The sequence below is a fragment of the Dermacentor andersoni genome, chromosome 2, assembly GCF_023375885.2.
Source record: "Dermacentor andersoni chromosome 2, qqDerAnde1_hic_scaffold, whole genome shotgun sequence".
Classification (NCBI taxonomy): Eukaryota; Metazoa; Arthropoda; class Arachnida; order Ixodida; family Ixodidae; genus Dermacentor; species Dermacentor andersoni.
Genome location: NC_092815.1, coordinates 101765643 through 101792454, shown reverse-complemented (window position 1 = coordinate 101792454; position 26812 = coordinate 101765643). Strand labels below are relative to the sequence as shown.

At 48.8% G+C, this 26812-nt stretch overlaps 1 long non-coding RNA gene across 1 annotated transcript in view; it reads right to left on the bottom strand.

Moving 5' to 3' along the window:
- LOC129387595 (uncharacterized) overlaps positions 1-21770 on the bottom strand; it is a 207913-nt gene extending 186143 nt beyond the window's left edge. Inside the window, exon 1 of the long non-coding RNA XR_011892808.1 lies at positions 21483-21770. This is a non-coding gene — a long non-coding RNA (uncharacterized lncRNA). The remainder of the gene's footprint in view (positions 1-21482) is intronic.
- Positions 21771-26812: the final 5042 nt, after the last annotated feature.

Here is a 26812-nt window from a genome sequence, read left to right as displayed (position 1 = left end):
TTCCAGTATATAACCTGCCAGGGAACATGCTTCCCCCCGAACGTTATCTGAATCGCCTTCGACTTTCCCAAAGGTCTGGCATCCAAAATTTCTATGCCGTCATTCCTCTTCAAGAATCCCGCCCGAACTTCTGCCAGTGGGCATCCGTTGTACGCGTTGTAAATGACTCCGCGCACAGAGTTCTCCGGCGCCGCCACGTACGCCGAAATCTCAAGGTCATGACCGCTCAGCTTGAGCGTCTTTACATTCGCATATGCCCCACTGCGATGCATACACGGCGTGCTCACCGTCATCGTGTTATTTGTCTCGTTGACCCGTACCAGGTCTTCCTCCGCCGCAGTCGCAGTCGCATTCGTCAGCTCCGCTGCCGCTCTCAAGGCATATCCGAGTTCCCTCGACGTCACCATACTCAAGTCCCAATTCTTGGGTCGGCACACAACCTTGAAGTCCTTGGGTGGCATCTTCAGAAACGGTCCCCGTTTCTTCCACACCGGCGCTTTCCCGCGCTTGACTTGTTCTGCTCCGTGCGTCTGGCGCCCGTCGCTGCCCGCCTGCTTCTCGCTAGGCCTACTCTCGGGATGGTTCCCGTATACAGATTTCTTGAATTGATCTTGAGCCCGCAAAACCCAGGCCCATTCTCCCGCCTCGAACTCTTCGGGCGTTATAGTCTCTCCCTCAAGGGAGTACTCCATTGTCTTCAGCCTCACAGAGGCCCACAACCACAAGTCACCGCCCCGGAGCCCGGTGCCGTCGGCGGCGGCTCGGCCTAATGATGAGGCTTAACTTTGCCGCGCGGTGGTTGAGCACGAGAAGCGAGGGAAGAAACCCCTAAAAAGGGGGCAAACTTGCCGAAATTAGGTGTCCGCAGGGAGAGGGCAACTTCCTGTGGACAATCCCACCAAAAGCAAGTCCACAGCACAGGGAGTTCCACCGAAAAACGGTCTCAAAGCGGGAGCCCATGCGGAGCACGTCCGCTATCTTCGACTTCGTCGTCTTCCCCCCATAGCTCGGAGAGTATGAGCCATTAATGATGACAGTTTTCGACATGCTGTTCTGTATGTTGTGTGCGTGATTGCAAAAAAAATTAAGCACTGTTCGCTTCACTTTGCTAAGTGCTTGCCTTACGGAGCTATGAGCCATTGCATTTTTTGCTTGCTTACGGGAGTATGAATGCTTACGGGGGTATGAGCGATTGATGATGATAGTTTTTGCTCACGGAGAACAAAAATGCGCGGAACCCTAGCCATATACAGCTTCGCTGTAAAAAGTGGTCCTTGGTTAGCGAAACCTGTTTTCAGGGCCACTTGTCAGCCCTGTCGCACGATTGCAGTTAGGCTACAGGAACCCAGAAGCGCCGAACGACAACCGGCGGCACTTGTAGCACTTGATTCCTCAGTTTGCTTTCGCCGGCACTCGAGAGAACCGTTTCGGCGGCAACGAGTAAGCCGGCGGGTCAACGAACGCCCGTTGCAGACACGACATACGGCAAAGGAGAATAATGCGTCGCCATCGCCGCGCGGGCTCTCGGGTGGTCGCGCTTCACTGTCGTCACCCGCCGCGGGTTGACACAGCCTCTGCGTGGAGGGGGTCTCCCTTTAGTGTGTCATTCATCGGGCGACCGCAAACACGCGTCTCGTGCCATCATTTCCCCACCGCCGCCGCCGCAGCCGCCGCCGCAGCAGCAGCAGGATGAAAACCGCGGAGAAGCGAGCGAACGAGGCCTCACGGTCGCCAAACGGTTCGCGCACGACGGCGAAGCCACGGTCATAAGCGACGAGTGCGTCGTAAAACGGCACGCGTACTCGCTCCTTGCCACCTCGCGCATTGACGCGCACAAACACACAAACACACAGACAAAGAGATAGAAGGGGGCCATATTGTGAGTGCCGTCGACAGTGTCGAGTCAGGAGTTTCAATTAGGAACGCCTGTTTATGGTCCCTCCTCTCCCTCTCTCCCTTTCTGCTCAACCACGGGGGAACGAGGGCTGGAGGAGGAGGAGGAGGGGGGAACGATGGAGTGCGTGGTGGCCAGAGGCGATGATCCGTTCGCCTAGGCCTCCTTTCTACACAGAATGAGAAACGCGCGCCGTGCTCGGCCGTAAACAGAAAAGCCTTCCCCGATGGTCGGGATTATAAAGACGGTCGTTCGTTGGCTGTAGCAGCGAACGCTACTTGATGAGAGGGGTCGCGCTAATAAAGGCACTTCAAGAGAAAAAGAGCTGGCGCCGCTGTGCCTCCTTTGTGCATATACATATGGACATTACAGCGACTGTGCTTGCGGCTGGCCAATAGAAGAATGCAGCCCGGAGAAAAACCCGCAAGCAGTGCATGTATCATACGCATAGTCGTAGTTTTGTACAAAGGTGTCGATCCCCTCTCACACGCACCCTGGTATCTCGCTCAGCCCGTAGGTGGCAATAACGTCGTTTTCTGGATATCTTTCCACCCGTAGATCGTGACCTCTGTGACGAACACTATACTTATTAATACATGTATTCAAGTTGAATATATGTTGTCTCTCTTGTATACTCTCAGACGTCTACAGAGAACATGGTTTCCCTCTGTCATCTATCTCCTCCCTTTTTCACGGTGTAGAGTAGTCAACCAGAAGCTTTGCAGTTCACATCTGTACCTTGCTCGCATCATATTTTTTTTCTCTCACTCTCTCTCTCTCTCTCTTTTTCAGTATATTCCAAATCCATCATTGTGATATAAGCGCAATGGAAGTCCTAAGTTCAATAGAAAATTCACAACGCCATTTCACAATTCACAACGTCATAAAACAACGTGATTTTACAGTGCCTCTGACACTTGTCTTCATCCTGCCGACACCTCTGGTGTCAACGAAGGATTAAAAATTCTGATAGAACATATAACTACTGCTAACTGCCAGTATCAATACGATATCATTTGAATGAAAACTCGCTCGCCTGCAAACTGTTTTGGTGTATGTACTACGCTGTTTTTTTTTTTCATCTTGAGTCGCTTTGGCATTCCGTCGATTCGCTGTCCACAACAGATATAACAGCCGTGCGTGATAAAGCACGAACCGTACCTGCACAATTCTAAATTTTGAATAGCCCCCGAAAAGACGCGCTCACTGACGTCATCTGTGCTTACGGTGGGCACTTAATCTGAGCTGGTCAGATACGATAGCTTTTCTTTCATCAATTCCGCGAACTAATTGTTGCCGGGGTTAGCTATGTCAATATTAGTCCCCGTCACTACAATGAGGGCCCATGGCGCATGATAATCGTACATAATCGTACAGACATCATCACCATAATTAACATCATTATTAACGAGGGCATTTACGTAGTCTTCATGCCATTGTAATCGTTATTCAGTCATCTTCGCCACATCACCGTATACTTGCCACGTCGTCGCCGTCATATAATCGTCATCTACGTGTATTTATCAACGTTCTGGCATTTTCGTCATGCCGCTGTCGTCGTTATCGACGTCATTATGTTTCATCACCTTCATCATCGTCATTTTACAGTTTGGTGTAGTCAGGCCATCGCCGTCTTGCCGTCATGTCGCAGTCGTTGTCATGCAATTGTAGTCGTCATGCTCATGTCGACCTGCGTGTCATCATGCGATAACGTTGCTTCGATACACGCGATGTGTGCACATCAGGCTACATCAGGCAGAATTGTGGCGCCATATCTCTAGAGCCCTAGCTCCAAATGAAAGCCAGAAGTTCATAGATGAGAGGAGATGAAGTAGGAAGAAGGAAGGCCGGGACATCAGCCAGACTAACGTCCTGTTTGCTACCCTACACCGTGATAAGAGGTTAAGGACGGAGAAAGAAGGAAGGGCGAGAGAGAAGGAAGCAGCAATGGAGGGAAAATAATAGGAGACACTATAACATTGCGCGCATGTGGGGCTGCCCTCACACCTGCAATCCCTCGCTGAGGTCAGTTGATTCCAGAAATTGTAATATTACTCGTGTTGCTTAGTGATCCTGCAATGCATGAGGCCATGGTCCAGGAATCATTATCTCTGAAATTGGTCTAATCTCTAGCTGGGTTAATTCAGTCCGAAGACTGTCCCCGCTTGATGTGGGCTGCCCTTGCTCCTGCGATCACTCACTGCGGTCAGTCGATTAAAAGAAATTGTAATATTACCCATGTTGCTTAGTGATCCTGCAAAGCATGAGGCTATGGTCCAAAAATATTTGTCTCTGAATATGATCTAAACTCTAGCTGGTTTAACTGAGTCCAGTTTAACTGAGTTTAACTGGTTTAAAATGTCATAACGAGTACAAAAGAAAGAAGGAACGTGCTCGATTGTTCTTTCACAAGTGCACGAGTCGCACATGAGCGTGTATGCCATTCCAACGAGGAAAAAGTAGGTTTTCGTAGCAACCCAAACTCAGCAAAATGGGTAAGAGTAGGCAAAGAAATTATTATTGCGTTTTGACGCAGGTGACCACCGAGGCTGCTATTGTCGACCTTGGCGTCGTAAATCCTTTCCAACTACTTCTAAAACAGATACGTATTAATGAAAGCGACCTTTTCACGCCGAAATGGCACATAGTCACCCTGGTATTCAGGAGTGATCCAGAGGTAGATGTTACGCATATAGCCCGAGTTGCTGCCCTAGACGATGCGCTGTGGCTTTAGAAAACATCCGGACGCTATTCTACGCAGGACTTGGATGCATGAGTGTTCCTGCGGCAACTCAGCGCATGAAAATTTGCTTCTTCAAGACGACGTAATAGCAAATTCGAAGCTCGCCTCATTTCTCAAGCAGACACGTGTTTCTTGTTTCTTCATGCAGCTCGGAAATATGCGACGGTGGACAGCTTGATAGTGACGATGTAACTAGATCTACGGAAGGACCCCACAGTATACCAGGTGGCGCAGCGTCCTCTTTTACCATTGTTAATCTGATTCATTGCAGTAACAACGCAAGCGCGTTACTCGCAAGCTTATCTTATTGCTGTCATCTAGAAACCACCGACCCAGAAGACCGGGCGCGGGCTCGGCTAGCGAGCAATTGTTTCTTGCGAGAAAGGGGAGCAGGGAGACAAGCGCAAGGCAAGGTGCAGCAATGCCGACGTATAGAATGTCTATACGACACACATCACCGCGTTCCGCACAGGAGACGCTCCGCGCTCTTTGACGAGCGCGTGATGAAAGAACCACTGTATACACCGCACACGCCGCAACGACCGCTTTCTGCGCCTCTCAACAGCGGCCGCTATGCGGTTTCGCGTGCGAAGGCACGCGCGAGCCCGTTTCACTTACGCGCAACTTTCTTCAGAGTCTCCCCCCTCCCCCCCCTCAACTCAAGTAAGGCCTCAACTATTAATCCTTCTCGCCTCTGCGAACGCTCGTACAGATACACGGGGCACAGCGCGTGGCACAGCCTGTGGCCCGCTCCTGCGCATCACCGGCGAGACATTTAGAAGCACTGCATTGACGCGCAATGAGGAGAAGGCTTCTCCTCCTTCTTTCCGGCGTCGCAATTCTCCGCCAAAGGACTGGCGGTACAATGTACGGCCGTTGTTTCTCTATACGGACACGGCAACGTCTCGTCGTCATTCGACTAGGTAAGGGGGGGAGATATACCGGCGGGTCGACACAAAGCCAGACGTCGCATTCAACGCTGAACTAAAGCTGAATGAGGCTGCGACGCGGCCGACACAATCGGCGCCGGATGACACCTCGCGTCGCCGGTGGCCGATGGCAATCGCTCGGGCCGGACGCCGGGCTGAATGGGCGCGCGAGGAGGGGAACCGACTGAAGCCGCAGCCGCCGATAGCGATCTCGCAGGCCGCCAATTAAACGGGCCGCGCTCTCTCCGAGGTCAGAGCTGGTGTGGCTGCCGCGGCGGCAATTAATGCGCCGGCCCGACGGCGGGCGAGTTGACTTCCGCCGCTGAGACGGCGCGATGCCAGAGGGACCGAGCGCCCGGTGGCTCGTTGAAACTCGGGAGTAGTGGTCGAGGGCGAGGGAAGAGGTGGTGCCGGAACAACGGACGTGGCGAGGCATACGCAAACAGAAGCACGCGCGAACGATGATGAATAAACGCTGGAACCAGCGGATGTTGCGAGTGACATGAATGGGAAAAAACTGCTTTCGCCTGGCGGTATAGAATGTGGCCTATTTTTGTTGTGTGCAGGCGCAAGTGCCGCTTCTTTTGTGCGGAGGTGCGGGGTCTGACTGCTCGACGGTGCATGGCTACATGTGTTCAACTTGACGTATACGTGTCTCAGCTACAATATTGGTATACGCATACCCCCTTGTCAAAATCGTTGGCATAATTCAACTGCGCTGCACGCCGGGCCGCTTGTGACGTTATTTTGCCACGGACTATAGACCAACTGGACGACTAACCGCTATGGGAAAAAGAATTTTACACCATCGAAAGGACATACCTTCACAGAAGAAGGCCGTGCAAGCACTATTGCGCTTTTTGCGACCTACCGGCCTTTGTGAACGTCTTTAACTAGAACGCCTCTTGTGTGTGTGTGCCTCCGCGTGCGCGTGTTTTTTTTACCGTTTTCCTCTTTGTCCTCTTTCTAACCCCTATCTCCCATCCCCAGTGTAGGGTAGCAAACCGGAGACTGATATCTTTTAACCTCCCTGCCTTTCCTCTCCCTCTCTATTTTGTCCCACCTGTTAACGAACACAAGGTCATGTAAGGACATCGGTAGACATTGCAGATGATGGTAATCAATGTTAGAGTCACGTGAATAGCTCAAATTCTTAGCAAAGATCGTTACATCCTGCTTGTGCGGCATTTTTCAAGTGGTCACTCGAGTACCGCCTGTTTATAGTTGGTTTTCCTCAAACATTAAAAGAAATGTCACCCGTAGGTGGTAGCGCAATTCCATCTTTCAAGAGGTTAACAGAGTTCCCCTAAATGGGTTTTTATTTTATAAATTACAGAATTGAAGTCATGCAGTTTTAGAGTCATGTCAATTTAGCACTGCTCTAGCTACTAGCACCTGCAGGCTCAGAATATATGGCTCCAAAATGCGTTGCCAACTGCATGCACCAGAGTTTGTTACTTCCGGACATTACCGAATGACGATCGATGAAGTACGGCAGTAATTGAAACTCTGATGGATTTCGCGGCACACTCCTGGGACGAATATGTTGAATCTGGTGCTAGTACCCGGAATTCTGACAAAATTGGCGTGACCATATCACTGCACGGCTTCCAGGCTACATTTACAACATGTACGCTAACGTGAGTCATTTAAAGTTTCACTAGTAGTACTTTGTTTACTAGTGTTGTAATCGCACCGCAGACACGAGTTGTTGGGGTCTCGGTGCTGACGCCCGTTATTGCCAATGGGTCGCAAGCCCCAAGGGTAGCGTTGGCCTGGCGGCCTGGGGCACTGGAAGCATCCGAAGGTCCCGGCAAAGCATGAGAAGACTGGTAACAGAACAACTTGTTTATTCTAACATAGCAAAAGAGCGGCCGGTCAGTTCGACCGAAGTGGAGAGACGGGAGAGCACGTAACTCAACAGTACAAATCGGAGCCTCTATCCTGGCGTCCGGGGGCAGCTGCTCTTATACCCTCGGCGTCGCGGTCCAAAAGAGAAGGTAACAGGATGAAGGTCACGGGATGAAGGTCACGGGACGGCGGAGCATGACCCCACGACGGCGCGAACTGTTGGGCCGAGAGACCTCCAGGCCCCTCATTCGGGGAACTCCGCTCCCCGGCTGCCGCGCTTTGACAAGCGAGGGCACACACACACACACGCACACACGAAGACACGTGGCACTGAAACACGCCTGGACACGCTTGGCGGGTAGGCGTTGTGGCGTCGTCGAACGGGCAAAAATGTCCGCCGCTTTGAACAAAGCCCCGGCGTCCGTTGCATCCGCGCCGGCATTACCGCGCGTTGTAGGCGAAACGTAACAGACCGCCCCGCCGGGGGAAGGAGATCCCGATGGTCAGGGGACTGCATCCGCTGTCCGGAGGGATGTCGCTCGATGATGCTCATAACCGAAGTCGGGCGTCCTTTGGCGTTTCTTGAACGCAGCGCACAGAGAAGGCCTCGTTCTCACGTTCAGGTGCACACAGGACACTGCAAAGTGACGTCGGGAGAGTTGACATTTTTGTTCTCGTTTCCGGCAAGCGTTAGAACCACGCCTGAAAGTCAACCGCTCAGTCAGCAAGCACGGCACAACCCTCACTAAGCCCTGCCAGGCTCTTTCCCCTTTTTTTTTTTTACTGCTGCCTAGTTCCTTACAGTAGTTTAGCAGCACTCAGAACGCGTCCACACATCGGAAAAATTGCACTAAAAAGCACATCATCACTTTGAAACACTACACAAAAGCAATAAGTTAAAAAAAATCCTGCCTCAGGAAGAAAAACATCAGTAACAAGCAATTTTGAGGCTGATTCCCACGTTAGGGGCTTCGACTTAAGCCATCGGCGTTACCGTTGAGACTCCCCTTTTTGTAACGCACCTCAAAGGAATATTGTTGCAAAGCGAGGCTCCAGCGCAGGAGGCGGCCATTTTTGGGAGAGATGGTCTGCAGCCATTGGAGAGGGCAGTGATCCGTTTCAATGATAAACCTCGAGCCAGCTAGGTAACATGACAATTTCTGAACGGCCCACACGATACACGCACACTCTTTCTCGGTGGCGCTATACGCCTGCTCACGACTCGTCAGCTTACGACTAGCATACAGGACGGGGTGTTCTACTTCTCCATTTTCCCGTTGGCACAGTACAACGCCCATGCCTCGCTCACTAGCATCACACTGAACAACGAACCCTTTTGTGTAGTCGGGCGATCGTAGCACCGGCTGGCTTGTTAGGGCGCTCTTTAGGGCGCTAAAAGCCCTTTCCTTCGTCTCCTCCCAGACGACTGTTTGCGGCTCTGTCTTTCTTAGAGCATCCGTCAAGGGAGCCGCGATATCAGAGTACCTGGGGATGTACCTCTGATAGTAGCCGGCGACACCTAAGAACGACCGAATATCGGTCTTCGTGCGCGGTCGCGGGAAGTCTCGCACAGCGGCCACCTTTATTTCAGAGGGGCGGCGACGACCCCGACCAATCACGTGTCCGAGGTAGACAACCTCGGCCTGTGCTAACTGGCACTTGGGAGCCTTGACTGTCAAGCCCGCATCTCGCAGGCGGGTTAGCACTGCCCGCAAGTGCGCCATATGTTCCGGCCAGGATGCGGAGAATATCGCTACGTCGTCTAGATACGGTAAAGCGAATTCTTGCTGTCCCCGCAACACTTTATCCATGAGGCTTGAAAAGCAGTATGGCGCGTTCTTCAAACCAAAACTCAAAACTTTAGGACGGAATGTCCCCATTGGTGAAATGAACGCCGCATACCTACTAGCCTCTTCTGTAAGTGGAACCTGCCAATAACCCCTGACAAGATCTAGGGTGGAAATAAACTGAGCGCTACTCACTCTCTCAAGGCGCTCCTCGATGTTAGGGATCGGATAAATTTGATCCTTAGTGATGGAATTAAGCCTGCGGTAGTCGACGCAAGGACGAGGTTCCTTGCCCGGTACCTCAACTAAAATCAAAGGGGAGGTATAATCACTCTCACCCGCTTCAATAACACCGAGCTGTAGCATTTTCTTTACCTCAGCCTCCATAATATCGCTCTGGCGGGGTGACACCCGGTACGCCTTGGATCGTACTGGCTCTGGGGAGGTAAGTTCTATGTCATGAGTAAGGACAGAAGTCCTACCAGGCCTCTCAGAGAACAGACCTTGAAACTCTTGTAAGAGCTGGTGTAGTTCGGTTTTCTGCTCAGGCGACAGCGATGCTTTACTTATTAAGTCACTAATGACTTGATCGGTGTCTTTCCTGTTCGTCACTGAGCCTAGTCCCGGAAGCTCTTCTAACTTTCCCGCATCGGGAATTTCCTCTCCAGTATCTGGTGCCTTTAACGCTACAGGCTCAATTTTATCCCGTTCGGGCGTGCTCTGAATACCAGCTTGCTGCGCCTCTGACCCTTTCTCATCGTTCAACAACGTCGGTCCCGCATCTACCGCCTTTGCAGCGAGCTCCCGAACCTTCGATCTGGTTAAGGCCTGAACGCTAGCCTCACCAAACAAAAGCCCCTTCTCGCGCAGGAGGTGATCGGACCTGTTTGAAAATAAGTATGGGTACTGGGGGGGCAGCATAGATGACACTGCGGCCTCCGTCTCAAGTGCTCCGAAAGGTCCTTCAATAAGCACTTTTGCTACCGGAAGACACACGCTATGAGCTTCCACTGCTTGCTTGATCCATGCGCACTGGCCCGTGAACATATCGGGTTCTACGTAAGAGGGGTGAACTACATCCATTGTAGCTGCGGAATCGCGAAGCACTCGGCACTCTTTCCCGTTCACGAGGAGGTCTCGCATGTAAGGCTCGAGAAGCTTCATGTTCTCGTCAGTGCTGCATATAGACAAAAACACGACTTGTGTTTTTGTTTCTGGACACTGCGCCGAAAAGTGACCCGGCTTCTGGCACGTATAACAAACGCGCGCTTGCCTCATCTCGAACCGCTTTCTGCGTTCGGCTTCGGTTGCCGCCGTCTCCTTACGTTCGGTCGGACTGCTTTCACTCGCATCCGCACTACGTGTATCCCCCTTTGCTCTCATGGGTGTGAACTTCGGCCTCTCAAACTTGGAGCCAAATTCACCCTTTTGACCGTCCTTAGCTCCGCGAGCCCGACGCGTCACAAACTCCTCGGCTAACTCAGCGGCTCTAGCCACCGTACTAACGTCTGGCCTATCCAAGACCCAGTACCGCACGTTCTCAGGTAACCGACTATAAAACTGTTCTAGCCCGAAACACTGCAGAACTTTCTCGTGGTCACCAAACGCTTTCTCTTCTTTGAGCCACTCCTGCATGTTTGACATAAGCCTGTACGCAAACTCTGTATATGACTCACTTCTGCCTTTCTCATTTTCCCGAAACTTCCGACGGAACGCCTCCGCTGACAGCCGGTACTTTTTTAGCAGACTCGATTTCACTTTGTCGAAATCCTCTGCCTCCTCTCTCTCCAAGCGAGCGACTACGTCGGCCGCCTCGCCGGGTAGCAAAGTGAGCAAGCGCTGTGGCCACGTTTCCCGAGAGAACCCCTGCTTCTCGCACGTTCGCTCAAAGTTAACCAGGAACAAACCAATGTCCTCTCCAAGCTTAAACGGCCGCATCAGGTCAGTCATTTTGAACAATACTCGTTCTCCTGCACCGTGTGCCTGACTTCCATTACGAGCGCGTTCCATCTCTAACTCGAGACGCTTCATTTCCAACGCGTGTTGACGGTCGCGCTCTTCTTTTTCTTTCTCTTTTTGTTCTTTAAGTTCACGCTCATCTTTCTCTTTCTGTTCTTTACGTTCGCGCTCATCTTTCTCTTTCTGTTCTTTAAGTTCGCGCTCATCTTTCTCTTTTTGTTCTTTACGTTCGCGCTCCTGTTTCTCTTTTTGCTCCTCCCTCTCCTCAATGGTCTCAAGGCATTCCGACAGCTCGTCATCCTCAGCTTCTAACTCAAGAATAGCCCTTAGCAGTTCTGGTTTTCTGAGTTTGTCTGAGACATCCAGACCCAACTCTCTCGCAAGCTCCAGCAATTTCGGTTTGCGCAACGACTTCAAATCCATGGCTGCTCTGAATGCTGCTTTCTCTACTGCCTACTATTGTCTTGCCGCAAACTAACCCGGCAGCAACGACAACCCCAATTACCAGCTCTGTTTCTAACACTAACAAAAGCCTGGCAAAACTCAGAAGAAGAAAGTCCCGCACTCACCAAACCTCGCAGCCAAGAATTCAGCGCAGTCGTTCCGCTGCAGGCAACCAGTCATCACACAGGGCTCGTTGCACTGCTCCCGGATGGTCGTTGAGCTGCTCAGCATACAGTCAACCGCATCTCTTCGCTGCTGGCCTCCGTTGTCGCGATCTCACCGCTGGCAACCAGATGTTGTAATCGCACCGCAGACACGAGTTGTTGGGGTCTCGGTGCTGACGCCCGTTATTGGCAATGGGTCGCAAGCCCCAAGGGTAGCGTTGGCCTGGCGGCCTGGGGCACTGGAAGCATCCGAAGGTCCCGGCAAAGCATGAGAAGACTGGTAACAGAACAACTTGTTTATTCTAACATAGCAAAAGAGCGGCCGGTCAGTTCGACCGAAGTGGAGAGACGGGAGAGCACGTAACTCAACAGTACAAATCGGAGCCTCTATCCTGGCGTCCGGGGGCAGCTGCTCTTATACCCTCGGCGTCGCGGTCCAAAAGAGAAGGTAACAGGATGAAGGTCACGGGATGAAGGTCACGGGACGGCGGAGCATGACCCCACGACGGCGCGAACTGTTGGGCCGAGAGACCTCCAGGCCCCTCATTCGGGGAACTCCGCTCCCCGGCTGCCGCGCTTTGACAAGCGAGGGCACACACACACACACGCACACACGAAGACACGTGGCACTGAAACACGCCTGGACACGCTTGGCGGGTAGGCGTTGTGGCGTCGTCGAACGGGCAAAAATGTCCGCCGCTTTGAACAAAGCCCCGGCGTCCGTTGCATCCGCGCCGGCATTACCGCGCGTTGTAGGCGAAACGTAACACTAGCAAACTGAATATTCCGTTCCGAACGCAAGTCGGCATATTCATCGAGAATTATTATGAGTTCTTACAGGCCTGTCAAACTGGTGGCTTAGAAGTGTGCTTGGTATGCTCGTTGAAGAATCTGAAAATCAGAGCGGCTGCTGTTGGTTTATTACTCGAAGCACTTAATAGCCGATCACGTCGAGTAATTAAAAGCCAATATGCAGGGTCGCGTCGGCGCTCTTAATCGCGCGCCAACACTGACCAAGAATTGCTTCTCTCTTGTTTCTATTATAGCTTCCTTTATCTAGGAGACAACTCAAAGTCCTCAACCCAAGGTGTGGTATAATCCATCCGCCTTAAACGAGCGTTTGATACTGATAACTAAGTTGTCGCTACAAGATACATAAAGTTAATGAACAAGTAATTGATAAACCAAATTTAAAGGCTAGTTCCAGGCTAAATGCACATAAAATGTGTTGATCCAACGCACATGTTGCAGTCTATATGTAAAGAGCTGTAATTAAATACTATAGGACTAACGGTGGGGCGCACAATGGTCTTCATTTTATCCTGTGCGCCGTGTAATGTAATGCAGCGTTTGCGCACCACGAAGGTCATACCTTTCATCGCATTCAATTCTGTCTATTTACGCGCTACGCCATCCACAAAGCTATGCTGAAATGCAAACACCGCATCAGATGGATGCACAGTGCGAGGCGTCGCCGCACCGACGTCACGGTGATCGAAGAGACGTGTTACAATTGTCGAGGAGGAAAGAACGGTAACTGGATGCGTACGCACAGAGAAGTACCCGCATCTAAATACCTTTAAGGGCGCTATACATCTTGTGTCACAGTCAAACATGCCCAGCTGGAGGTATACCCAGTGGCAAAGTAAAAAAAAAAATCGAATCAGGTAAACCAACGTGACCGTTGATATTGTGCGCTATTCAATGAAGAGATTATTTATTTATTTATTTATTTATTTATTTATTTATTTATTTATTTATTTATTTATTTATTTGAATACTTTCAAGGTCCGAGGGTGTTTGTTACAGAAGGGAGTAGGAAACGAGCGTCACCGAAAAAAGAATACGATTCGGCTTGTAAGAATGCAAGTAATCTTCAACAGCAGCCTTTAATTCAAGTACGTCGCTGACATCCGTGACAGAGGCGGGCAGGCGATTCCATTCTCTGGACGTATTGGGAAGAAAAGAGTCAAGAAATAGCTTTGTCCAGTAGAATGGCACGTGTGTTTTATGCTAGTGATCGGTTTCGTTTATTATACATATAGGATGATACTGAAAGAAAATGATGTTTTAGAACATCATTTTCTTTTTTTTATAGATTTTATCAACTAGAAAGCTTTCGACGTGAAGAAAGTGTTAGTAGTAGATGATGCACTAGATGCCCGCGTCTGAAGAAATGAAACATTCACTGCGATTTTGGACGGACTTCAAAATATTTCCAAGACAGTCAATAGCGGGATCCGAAACTGAGCTGGTGTACTCGAGCTTTAGTCAAATAAGGCTTTATAGAGAAAGCTTAAATGAGGAAGGGGCTTTGTAAAAATTTCTACGTAGGTGCTCAAGTGACAGATTCGCCATGTTATTTATGTAGTTGATAGGAGTTTGCGAAGGAAGCGTAGAGGCGGTATATTAACGATGATACACTTTCTAAAACACAGCCCTTAATAATATGATTGGGAATGTTGGAATTGGTGCAAGACGAAACTCGCGTTAATTCTCATTCATTCGGAATAAGTCGCATGCTCCATTCTTCGTGCCAGGACGCAATTTCGCTAAGGTCTTGTCGTAGGCTGGTGCCATCAGTACTATTAAAAGTAACTCGGTAAATTGCGCAGTCGTCAGAAAATGACGGAATTCAAGAATTAAACGTTTTAGACAGGATGCATTAATATATATAAGGAATAACAAAGGACCCAAGAGAGAACCCTGTGGTACACCAGAGGTTACAAGAGCATCTGAAGAATTGCATTTATTAGCAGTCATTAGCAGTTACGAAGTGAGTTCTAATACTCAAGAAGGTTTCAACCTATACGAGTATAGTAAGGTCAATATTTAGTAGTCTAAGATTAAAACCTTAATAATTGATGAGAAACAAGGTCACAAGCTTTTCAAAAGTCGAGAAATATGCTTTCTATAATTCGTCCATTGTTTAACGCAGGGAAAAGATCATATGTAAAGAAAACAAGTTGTGTCTCGCATGAGAAATATTTGAGAAATCCGTGAAAGTAAACCAGGTGGGAATAAATAATGTGCTCAAGGATCTTACAGGGGACACTGGTGATAGATATGGGTGTGTAATTCAGGGGAGACTGTACATTTCCAGATTTAAAGAACGGAACCACTTTGCCCATCTTCCAAACACCTGGCCAACAACAAGATTCTAAGGACTGAGAAAACAATTTCGATAGCATAATAGATGAGTAAGTTTCTGTGCTTTTTTTTTAAACGTACGAGTGATATCATCCACTCCACAAGATGAAGACAGTTTCAAATCAGAATTTTTTTTTTACATCAACCCAATCAATAAAGATAGGATTCACAGTAAGGAAGTTACACTCAGAAGTACAAAGGAAAGAAAGAGCAAATGTTCAAGAAAGACTGGGAAAGAAACATCATAAAAGCTCAGTACAACATTCAGCACTCCAAATGGCTACACCGTTATCGTCAATTAAAGATAGTGTCTTCTCTTCCTTGGTCCGCAAATAACGTTCCAACATTTTTTGGTGTTTGTGACAAGCAACGAAAGTGTCCTGTACTTTAAGGATATCTATGAGCCAACGTTCTACGTATAAATATTATGTTCTTATTAGGCAAGGAGGTGGTAGGCAAAGGAAGATTCGATTTAAAAAGTAGCGTTTGAGGCAACAGTAAAAAGCGCTGCAGTGACGCGATTGTTGCCGCAATATTTTCAATCAGTCAATCAAAAGAACGTTTATTATTTGCAACGGTGGTACACATTCGGTTGAATATACAGGACGAGGTCCCGTAGCTCAAGGCTGCAAGGGGACCTCCTGTTTTGAGGTACATGAAGAAAGTGAGTAAACAACACTGATTATAGATTCGCAACGACTAGTAAGCACAAATATTAAACATAATTCACATGCAAAGAACAGTACTAGTAAACATGGATCGCAGGTAATCCTCGCACTATTTCATGCAGTACTGATTTAGAGTAAATTTACCGTTGACTGATTCGCGTGAACCAATTACTTTCGCGAAGAAGAAAACTTCCTTCAGTGACGACTCTTCTCCGAGTCACCTTCGTTTGTAGAAGTGGCGCTCCCCGGTGACGGGGAACTTGTTGTTGTTGTTGTTATTAATATTATTATTATTGTTGTTGTTGTTGTTGTCTTCGTCGTCGTCGTCGTCGTCGTCGTTGCCTTCAACATATGGCACGTACCCACGAGGGGCGGATTGGCCAGGGTTTGTAATGGAAACCTAATAAAGGTTTCCTTTACCTCCTGTTAACTTGGGGGTCGGTACTACCTAACATGACGTAATGATGATTGTAAGTTCTTTTTTTAGAAGGGATCATGCCATTTTTTTTACGAAGCCACTACATTATAAAAAAAATTCGATCTGAAGAGACACAGCTTCTTCTTTATCCTTGCTATTTTGTCTTTCGTCTCTTACCGCTGACTACATGTGATGTGTTTGCGTTGTTAATTGCGATTAATGTGCGTCATATAGGCTGATGTAACTCAAGCTCCAACGGCCATTAATCTTATCAGACAACGTCTCCTTTGTCAGGAAAATCTGTCGCCACAGAGTCGTTCACAAACTCCAGTTGTGCAGTAAGCGGAAGTTCACTTAAAGCAAGATAGCAATTTCTATCTTCTTGCAGCAGTTGTCGAATATGTCAACAGATGCGGAGACCCCCGGCTCTCCTTTTTTTTCATTGAATCAAAGATAAGTTTTCGAAGAAGCTTTAGTGGCGCTATATCGGGACGTGCAAACGGGTGTACGAATAGCACACTGCAGGTGTGTTAGCGACAACATTAATACCATAATTGACGCCCGCAGGTAACAGGTTCGTCAGCGCTTATAAATTTGTTCCGTGCTATGTCAATGTCTTCTAGAAGTTCCGAAGAGTCCTTCCGTCTTGATTGCAATTAATCTCCCTTTTCCTGAGCTCCTTTTAGAAGCAACCGAATCTCCACCTTGATTTGAGACTACATGCTCAAAGCATGTACTCGTGCTCAGCCCCGTCCAATTATATATATTTTCTTTTTTTTCCTTTTTCCTTTCTTTCTCTCTTTTTTTTTTCTTTCGGCGTCAGTAAACACACTTGTGCTTATATATACGTCTACATATCGCTAACTCGCTGCGCATGCTTGTCACTGCAAAAAAAAATAAAAAAAAAAGAAATGCTGCTTTGCTATCGTATCACAAGCAACAGAAGGGCTTCTCGAATAAAAGAAAAAAAGGCATTAAGTAGAGAGCGCTGTTCGAGAGTGGAATCAAGTCCTGTTTGCTTTCATTTGGTCAAAGCAGACATGCGGGCTTTGTTTTTCCAAGCCGCCGTCGCTGCCGCCGCCATGCCAGCGCATCTGTGAACTCATACGGCTTTCCCTTCACGCCCGCCTCTTCTTAACTTACATACTGAGTGTGCACAAACAAGAATCCCTTGTTTTCCTTGCAGTTCCCGCACACGGCGCTCAGTTTGTTGTTCTTACCAGTTTTGAGCTGCGGATTCAACGCACAAAGCGCAAAAGACAAAACTTGAAGGCCGGCAAGTATATGGACTAGAGGTATGCGCGTTGCAATGGAACTGAAAAAAAATATGGCGGATGGGGGGGGGGGGGGAGGGTACAGCTGTTATTGTACAAGCAAAAAGCTCTTGTAAAGCTACACACGCCGCGGGAATACATGGTGTTATGTACTAAAGTAAGTCAGTTTACACAAGAACAGTGCGTTGTCGCTTGCGCCTGAAGTTATTGACAAGTTATACGGCGACTCTAGGCATTCTAATATGCGACAAAAAAACATACGTTGTCGATGAAAAGTAAAAGAATGGTCGGTTTAAGAGACGTGGTACGTAGGAGGGCACTATGTATGCTTCTCGGCACAAGGGAGCACCAATGAGAGTAAATAGAGCGTGTTATTGATATGTATAGGCGTGCTAGCACGGACACAACTATAGGAAAGAGAAGTACAACGCAAACGCCAGCTTTTCGTTCATATACCTGTGTACGTATTATTACACGTACCTTTCAGTAACACGAATACCCACCAATATGCTCAACTGTCTGTCTAAATATGGCGCTATTTCCACGGGAGCAAATGTGTACAAGGATCATCAATTGGATATTTGCTTTGGTGGGCGTGTTTTCGGTATAGGACATACGGCGATCTAAAATTACGCAACGCGTATGCACACACACATGCTGCGCCAACACAGACATATACAGTCACGTACACTCGCACGCTCAGGCAAACACAGGCTGAGAGGCGTACACAAACACAAAAGCAAGGAAAGGCCAAATACAATCCACAGACGCGGAGAACTGGAAGGACCGGTGATATATAAAATTTTGTAGTTTGAAAGTTGGTTCTGTCGCCACAGTATATTATCTTTTTCTTTTGTTCTCCATATCTCATCGATGCCTGTATTTCGCTAATGTTCACAGGCACGGTCCTACATGCCAACCGAGGCCTAAACCGGCCTGTTCTTGTTCTGCATTTTTGTGTGGTAATAAACATCATTATTATTATTATTATTATTATTATTATTATTATTATTATTATTATTGTTGTTGTTGTTGTTGTTGTTGTTGTTGTTGTTGTTGTTGTTGTTGTTGTTGTTGTTGTTGTTGTTGTTGTTGTTGTTTAACATATAAGCATCACACAGAGAGGAAAATAAGCGACCCAGCAATTGTTTTGCAGAACATACGCCACTCCAACGCGCTTGAAGAGAACAGAAGAAAAGGGAAGAGAAAAAGAAGAGGAACGGGATGAAGACAGGGTAAAAGGGCAAACTTTCGGGGTATGAGGGCTGTGGCAACAAGACACTGCGAAGAAGGAAAAGCTAACACAGCAAGGACGAGAATATAGACGTGCATTATTCCCGAACGGATTTCACACAGGCACACTGACAGGGTCCCTAGCGTGTCGACAAATGTTTTGTTTCCCAATTACTCTTAGAACCGCAACGCTTGCGTCTATTCAGAAACCTGCAACCCGAGAACGGTCATCCCGTGCGCGCGCAGCGGCCTGGGGAGCTGGAAGGCTTCGTTGCGTCACAAGCATGCAGCTGTTAGCCCAACCCGTCGCAGGCGCATTAAGCGAGACGCGCTCGAGTGTCGCCTCAGCAGGTCATCATCAGCCCGTTGCAACGAAGAAGAAAAAGGACAAATGCGACATCCTCTCCGGGGAGGCTGTTCTGCATCTACGGTCTCACCCGGTATGTATATAGGAACAGCGACGGGCCACAGCTGAGTGACCACCGCGCCAGTGTTTCCGCGGCGCCGCACAATAGGTCGAGGAGCAGCACTCGAGTCTTTTGCCCCTTGGCTTCACCGCGATGAGCCGGGGCGAAGGGCACAGTGCCGCGCAACAGCCATCCTCCTCCTCCTCGCACGGGAGGAGAGTGAAAAGCGTGTGCAGACACGTACACGCAGAAGGAGCTCGCTTCAAATCGAATTAGGCGACAGAAAGAAGCGGTCGTGTTGTCATGCAAATCGGTGCCGCTACACGCCCTTTTAAACTTGGCGCCCGCGCGCGCGCGAGCGGACACTCTTGTGTTTTGTGCGGCGTGGGTACATCGCACGCGTGCATTGACGCGGTGCGCGTTTGAGGTGAGAGCCACCCGCCGAGCTTTGGAGATCTGTTGTGAAGGCCCCGTCTGGGTCCCCGCGTTGCTCCGGACGTTTGTACTTGCCATTGCCCTTCTCTATCGCTCGCTCATTCATTCATTCATTCATTCATTCATTCATTCATTCATTCATTCATTCAGTTGCGCACTCAATGCACGGTGCTCCGTTAACAAAGGAATAAACAAAACTGTCATGCGCGCGTTATCTGTGAAGCACGTGCCTTTATTTGTAGGCGCTAAACGCATCGTCGGCCTTGCTCAGTGTCGAGGTGCCCGTCTGCGCATCGACGGTAAGGGGGACAACAGTTAGTCTATGCGTACTATATTAGACTATATAGAGGCCGGCAACTGCTGCTACCTCTGCATGCAGTGCAAAGCGCCACGCACGAGCCTTCGTATGTGCCATACCGCGCGGCACCCGCCGCATTCGGTAGTGAAATCAAGAACAGCACTGTGCATAGCACCCCACAATGTGATACAGTGGTGCCACGTCGTCATCGTCTATAAATGGCAAAGTAAACAAGCATGATGTCTCACCTGCATACCACCACCTCTAGTGAATGCGGTGTTGCCTTAGAAACGAGCTGTTTCTAAGGCTCAGGCGTGCGTCGCTTGCTCAGGCGCACATTTCGTTGCCGCGCCGAACGCTGCGATGCTCGACGCTCACCGCGTCCGATGCGGGGCGCGTAGTCGCTGCGCCGTAGCCCATTGTCTTACACCCCTTGGCGGGTCGACGGGAACGCTGTCGCGTTCCACTCTTGAAGGCGAAGCTTAAGCGTCCTCCAATTTTTCTTTGTCTATTTCTTTCCGCGAATTATAACGACGTCTGACCTCTATATACTATCCCTAACATCGATGCCGAAACAGGTCGAGCCTCATTCAATCGAACTGTTCGTAAGGTACCTTAAACATATGATCAGGCGACCTATGAACACTACTACGGGTCTGTATAAGAGAGAGATAGAGAGGGGGGCAGAGGGAGAGAGAGAAATGAAGAGGGAAAGCTAGGGAGGTTAACCAAGGACATGCCCGATTGGCTAACTCTACACTTGTGGAGGGGGAAAAGGGAAGAACAGGTAAGGAGGGAAAAGAAAAATAATAGTGTCGCAAGCGTATCTCGCCAGTACCCAAGGTTAGCCCTACGCTTGTGAGTCGGTTATTCACGACACTGGGTCGTCTCCACGTGCCCTTACTGTCAAAGTTTTGCAATGAGAGCGCCACTCGTCACCAGGCACTTACGTCACTTTCTTATATCTATAGGACCCGAATGCCACCTCCTAACTTACCACCATATTCTGATTCCTAAGCTTCGCGATAGCTTTGTCGCCGGTGTTTCGTCTCTAAGCTCACAGGCATGATACTCCAAGCTGTCCTCTTCCGTTTCGCTAGAAGGGCCGAGGTTGCACTGAAATTGATCACCAGCTAGCGCCGTCGTTCTGGAAGAGATGGTCGCGATACAGGCTTGAGATATCTTATGTGAGTGACTTCTGCTAGAGAGAGACAGATAAACGGGGTGGGAGAGGCAGGGAGGTTAATCGGAGAAGATTCTGGTTTGCTACCCTGCACTGGGAGAATGTTAGGGGAAATGAAAGACGGAAAGAATAGCGGAGAGAAAGAGCGAAGGCACGAAAAAATAAATCATTTGCTGTCCGGAACAAAAGGGAAGATAGTGCCGCGTGTGTCCACTGCGGCAACGAGGAAACTATCGCACACGTTCTTTGCCATTGTCCCCTACGCAACGCACACGGGCAGTCACTCGCGACCGCGCTGGCGCGTCTTGACGATAGGCTTGTTTCGGAGCAGACAGTCCTGGAACGCCGAACTATACAGTCGTCACTACACAAGACAGTCATGGCACTCTTGAAATTTTTGCTTTTGAGTGGTCTACTAGAGAGACTCTAGTTCTCACGGATGTCTGCCAATTATTGCAAAGACAAAGGAAGCCAGTACTCTGCTCCAACGATTACCTTTGAGTCAAAGGCAGTACGGATGGGATCGCAGGGCTCTCAACGGCTGCCGTACCAGGGGAAAGAGCTATTGTTTTCCACGGATGGGCGGAGTAAACGCAGGCGACCTTGCATGTTCTCAGAGGCAGCAAATACCATGGGCGCACTCACCTGCGTTTCAGAAGCATACCACGTTAAAGGCCGCCCCACATTCAGCGTTTTCCCGGCGTTTTCTGGCGTTTTGTCGCTCGGCGTCGACGCTGAGGCTGGCGCCAAGCCAAAACGTCGTGCTCAAGGGACACCAGATCTCGCCGCCGCCGTCGGAAGCGGCTCGACAGCGCCGACCAATCAGCGCGCGGCAGGGCGTGGCCACGCGCCGACCGCTCGTGATGTTCACGCCGATATTGCTGCCAGTTTTCTGAAGCTTAGCCTTGTGTAATTTTTCTACACTGCCCTGAATATTTTATTTAGCGTAAAACTATGCAAAATACATAAATATTGCATTGAAGTATACTTATGACAGCTCTTTTCATTGACATTACACAATTAGCTTAGGAGGTTTCTGGTAAAATAAATCTGGTCACATTGTGTGACGCTGCGCTGGCGCTGGTCCACGTGCCGCTCGTGTGGCTGGACGCCCTCTCTGGCGCCGTTCATGCGACCACGCCGGGAGACGCAACGCCAAAAAACGCCGGTAGAAACGCTGAATGTGGGGCGGCCTTAAAGCGTACGCGAACGTTCAATCACCGGTGTATAGGCCAATAGAAACAAACTTATACACTACCAACGAAAGCGCCCCAGTGAGATTGCTGGCACAATTTCTGGCGTCTTGACAGCTGCCGACGCAGTCGTCAGGAGGACTACCGACAAACACGTTCAGCTTTAGTGTACGTATCAGGGCTTGATAGACATTCGAAGTTGAGAGCCAGGCGGCGCCAAAGAGAAAATGCTACAGCGACACTATATACCGCCGACAACGCTTGCTGAAATACGGTACGTCGTCTACAAAGCAATGAAAGGCCTCTGGCTCGTATACTTGTCAACTGTCGGACACCGAGCAAATAGTCAACTTTAACAAAGGTCAAGGCTCGTCCGAAGAACCGAAAGCCGTGTGCCTTTCCAGTCGTCGAAATTAAAACCGGCGCTATCGTGACCGCGCAGTGTCTTTGCCTTTTTCTAACGCCGCGTAGGACGTGCGATGCCACGGAGAGGGCGTTTGACTGTTTTCACAATAAAGGCGACGATTTGAGACCAGACGAAAAACTGCAGCTGTCAGCGGCCATTCAAGGTAGCCAAGGCAATTAAACAATAATGTTAGCATTTAACGCCAGAAAGGTGCGCAGTGGGCTGCGCCGGACGCCGTTAGTTTGTGCCCTATAAACACGGTACTCTTATGTTGACGCACTTTTATAATTTGAAGCCACTACGTGGCTGGTAGCGCCCGTCAAATAACTGAGAACCGAAATACTTCGCGGCCACTTATATGTTCCATTGTTCTAAATCTGAGGCAAATACAAGCGTCAAATTTATGGCAAGGCGTTGCGCCCGCCATGCATCAGTCGCACTGTACTGCCTCTCACGTAGATATCCTTTGTCCATGTTAAAAGCCTGTTACCTATGTCTAAAGAGCCGGTTATCGGCTCCTTAAGAATCACATAAACAAACTTAAGTGAATAGTGAGACTCGCAAATGCTACATGCATCCACAATCGGTACCACCGACATTTTCGATCGGAATATTTCCCCTCGGAGCCAATGCGAGTACATCCCCTCCAGGCAAGCTGGAGCTCGACGGGGCAGAGCAACACATGCTCGATCGGTTCGAGAGCGTGGAACTTTCTTTTCTTCTAAAAGTACAGAGGGGCGTGTTTCCAATGTTTAAACGAGGCGCGCACAATTCGCGCGAAACACAGGGGTCCCGCGGAAGAAAGTGGTGAAATCAGTTTTCCTTGAAACACCATTGGCAGCCCCTGTCGCCTCGGGCGGTGCCTTGTCAAAGTATCGGTGACTTCGTGTTTCGTTGCGCTTCCTTTTGTTTTTGTTTTTTAATCATTCTTTTTTTTTTCTGTCCTACGGTTTCGCTTAGCTCAAAGTGGGGCTGAACGTGCGTTGAAACGAAGTCGGGGCGGCTCGATTGTTTACAGCGGCTGCAACGGCGGCAGTACTCCATCCTTCAACCGGCGCTACATGCGATCGCTGCAGTCGCGTGCCTGCATGCGTAATCTAACGGCAGGGCATCGCCAATCCTTTAGGTCCATAGAGCTTCTAACTATACTACCTATAGAGGGAAATCTGGCGCTTCTGCGCTGTTGTATGCATGCGAATGCTCATGGAGGAAGGAAAAAGTTAGGAGGGAGCATCGCGCAGCGCGATAACAGCCAATCCTGTCCGCCCAACACGTGATCGCACGTCAAAGCGCGCACTCAATAAAAAACTACTGTCGTAGCAACTGGGAACCAAACGTTTGAGCAAATCTCGATTCCTGATCCGCGATCTCGACGCAAGAGGGCCACTACTGAGCAAATGTATGGGCTTCAAGGAGCGTTCGCTTGCCAAGGCTGGCTGCGTGAAGTAATGCTCTCTCCTAACGTTTTCCTTCCTCTATGCGAATGCCGGTATATGCAGACTTCGGATTGGCATCCTCGTCGGCGACACAGGATACGTTGAAGACGCGCCTGACTAGCACTGTTCCGTCTGTCACATTATTCATTTCATCCTAAAACGGCACGTAAAGTGTTGTTTTAGCTTTATCGTTGCGCAAAAAAAAAAAAAAATCATGTTTTGTTTAATTATGAGGACTTGTGACTGGATGTACGATTATATGAAACGTAAAATGTATCAGCGGATCTTTAGAGTTGGAAGATAGACGACATGATTCGCGCTCGCTTTGGAACAGTTTGTCGTCTGTTCTTGCTTTTCTTCGCTTATTTTGCACTGTAGGCGAGAAACTTCGCTGAGAGATGTAATATGGGGGAATGAAAACATTTTATGAAGATCTTAATTTTAAGAACACATTATCTGTGTAGTCATATTCACGTTTTAGACGAAGCCTCGTACAACACCAGCCAACACTAGCCTCGCACACACATATATGCTGTCCTTCCGATGATGCCACAGCGCTCGTAATAAAACTCCCATAGATTTTCCTCTAGGTAATATGGTGAGAAACTCTATGATTAGCATGATTCGGTACAGCATTATACAAAATTATAGCGTAGAAAATATTTCTGCTAGCCACTGGGGTCTTCAAAACGGACTTTGTGCAGCGCGAATACAGACAGGACACGAAGAAACACAGACGACGTACACAGACGGTGATTCACGGACATTGCACAGAACAGGCCTTGATACGGTGTCGAGAAGAAGTGGCATTCATCATCGGGTTCCTCTACTCAATACTCCATGAAATCCTCGTCTGTGCATTGTGTGATTTTGCTGACGTGTATACATGCCTAGTGTTCCTTTATGTCCTCTATATTCATGTTGCACAAACTTAGTTTTCTTTAAGGACAATGTACCAACTAGCCTGTGAACGAACTCTTTTGGATCTAGTGTGGACTCCGGGCAATGTTCAATAGCGTTGCAGCAAAGTGACCTTCGAATTTTTAAACCATACTGCGAGTGGCTTTCCTACAGTGTAAAGCAGCGAGACCGGTCACACTTGTGGAAACTCTAATCTTAACATCCTCCCTTTAGCCTCTGTCATCATTAGAAATTCATTTGCCAGATCGTTCATAGGCGAATTGGAGTGTGTATATTTGGAGTCTATATTTCATACCAAAATACACTTATATAATAGGAAATAAAAATTAATTCTGATACAGAAGCTAACTGTTTTCTTTTCCTTTATTTTTAAATATACACGTGCACTGGCCTTGTCTCCTGCCAGCTTCTCATTCTGGCGCCATGTGACCACCGCCGCAATGGCTCACACGATGTGGACGAAAAAGGAAAATAATGGTGGAATTTGCAACGTCGCTTCACATTTCCGCGTAGCAAATTAGACGTATATCGAACTTTTGTGAAGTGTTATATGCGGCTGGAGTCCCGGAGGCGTCAATTTTTGTGTACGAATACAAGCACGCATTTGCACGCGTATCCACACATATCGATAAAAAAATGAAAGGCATTTGCCGTATTTCGTAAAGCGGCGCGACCTCTTTAGCTTGCTTCGGGGCATGTTGTTGTTGTTGTTGATGATGATGTTGTTGTTGCTGTTGTACTCGTCGTTGTCGTCGTAGCAGTAGTAATAGTACTTCTTGCGCCAATATTTATCGTAGTAGCACTATAGTTTATTAGCAGTATAGTAGTAGTACTAGTCGTAGTACAACTGGTAGCAGTGCCAGTTTTAGCAGCCTTACCGCGCGAAGAGCTGACGCATGAGTTTCAATATATGCTTATCGAGCGCATCACGCGCACTGCTGTATGCAACTTCCTGGAAGAATTCCCAAAATCTGGGGGAAAAAACGGAAGTACATGGTTCGCTCGGCCATCTTGAACTCAGCCTTTCCCGATTCCTCGCTTCCTTCAGTTCATTCTATATAGCATGGCGGAATGGGTTATTCGCGGCTCCAGCATGTTTGCAGTATTACACGAAACTCCAAAATACCGAAGGCGTTTTCTATCGTGCGCTGGGAGGAACGCACTTATAGAAACCAGCATGAAAAGCAACGAGTCAGCTCATTCTAAGCCTCCCCTCCGAACTCACGCAGATAAAGAAAATGAAAGATGGAATTGGGGCGCCAATGGGACGGGCGAATATATCGGATGGATCAGTCAATATACATATACACACGTCGAGAAAAGCGCGCGGGTTTTTCAGTCGTGACGTCTTCGATGCGGGTGCATGCGATATGCCTGCATGCGGGACACCTACCACCACCACGCATCTCGGCCGGAAAGTGAACAGTGTGTGTGGATAAGAAAGAGGCACAGAGCAAAATAAGGTATATATTGTGAAACGCAAGAAACAGAAGGCGAGAAAGATATAGAGTGACCGTTCCAATACTCCTTGTCGAAAAGGATGCAAACCGAGCGAGCGTTTCACGTCGGCGAGCGAGTCACGGGGACGTCGGCGCGCGTCACACTTGACTGGCGTTTCGCAATTCACGTAGGCGGCCTCCCCCCTATTTCGTCTTCTCCCTTTGCATATATTGTCGTCGCCTCCGGACGTCGCGCGAGATGCAGTGTCAATCCGGCTCTTCACGGGAGGAACTTTTGTTTGGTTGCTGTCCACAGGCGCGTATACTAGAACGGAGGAAAAGGCGGGCGTGGAAAAAAAAATAGTCAAATAAATCTGTATATTGGGGAAAGAGAAGGTATACTAAAATAAAGCGGTGAAGCGCGGAGAACAGAATGGCGAAGGAATTCTTTGGAAAAGTTGGCAAGTAATGATGCTAAATAAAAAAAAAAATCGTCTAGGACATGCGAGTGGGTAAGTAAACAGCCGGGTAAATAACTCAGGGCTTCCCCACTCCCGAAGCCATCGCTTCGGGGAGCAGA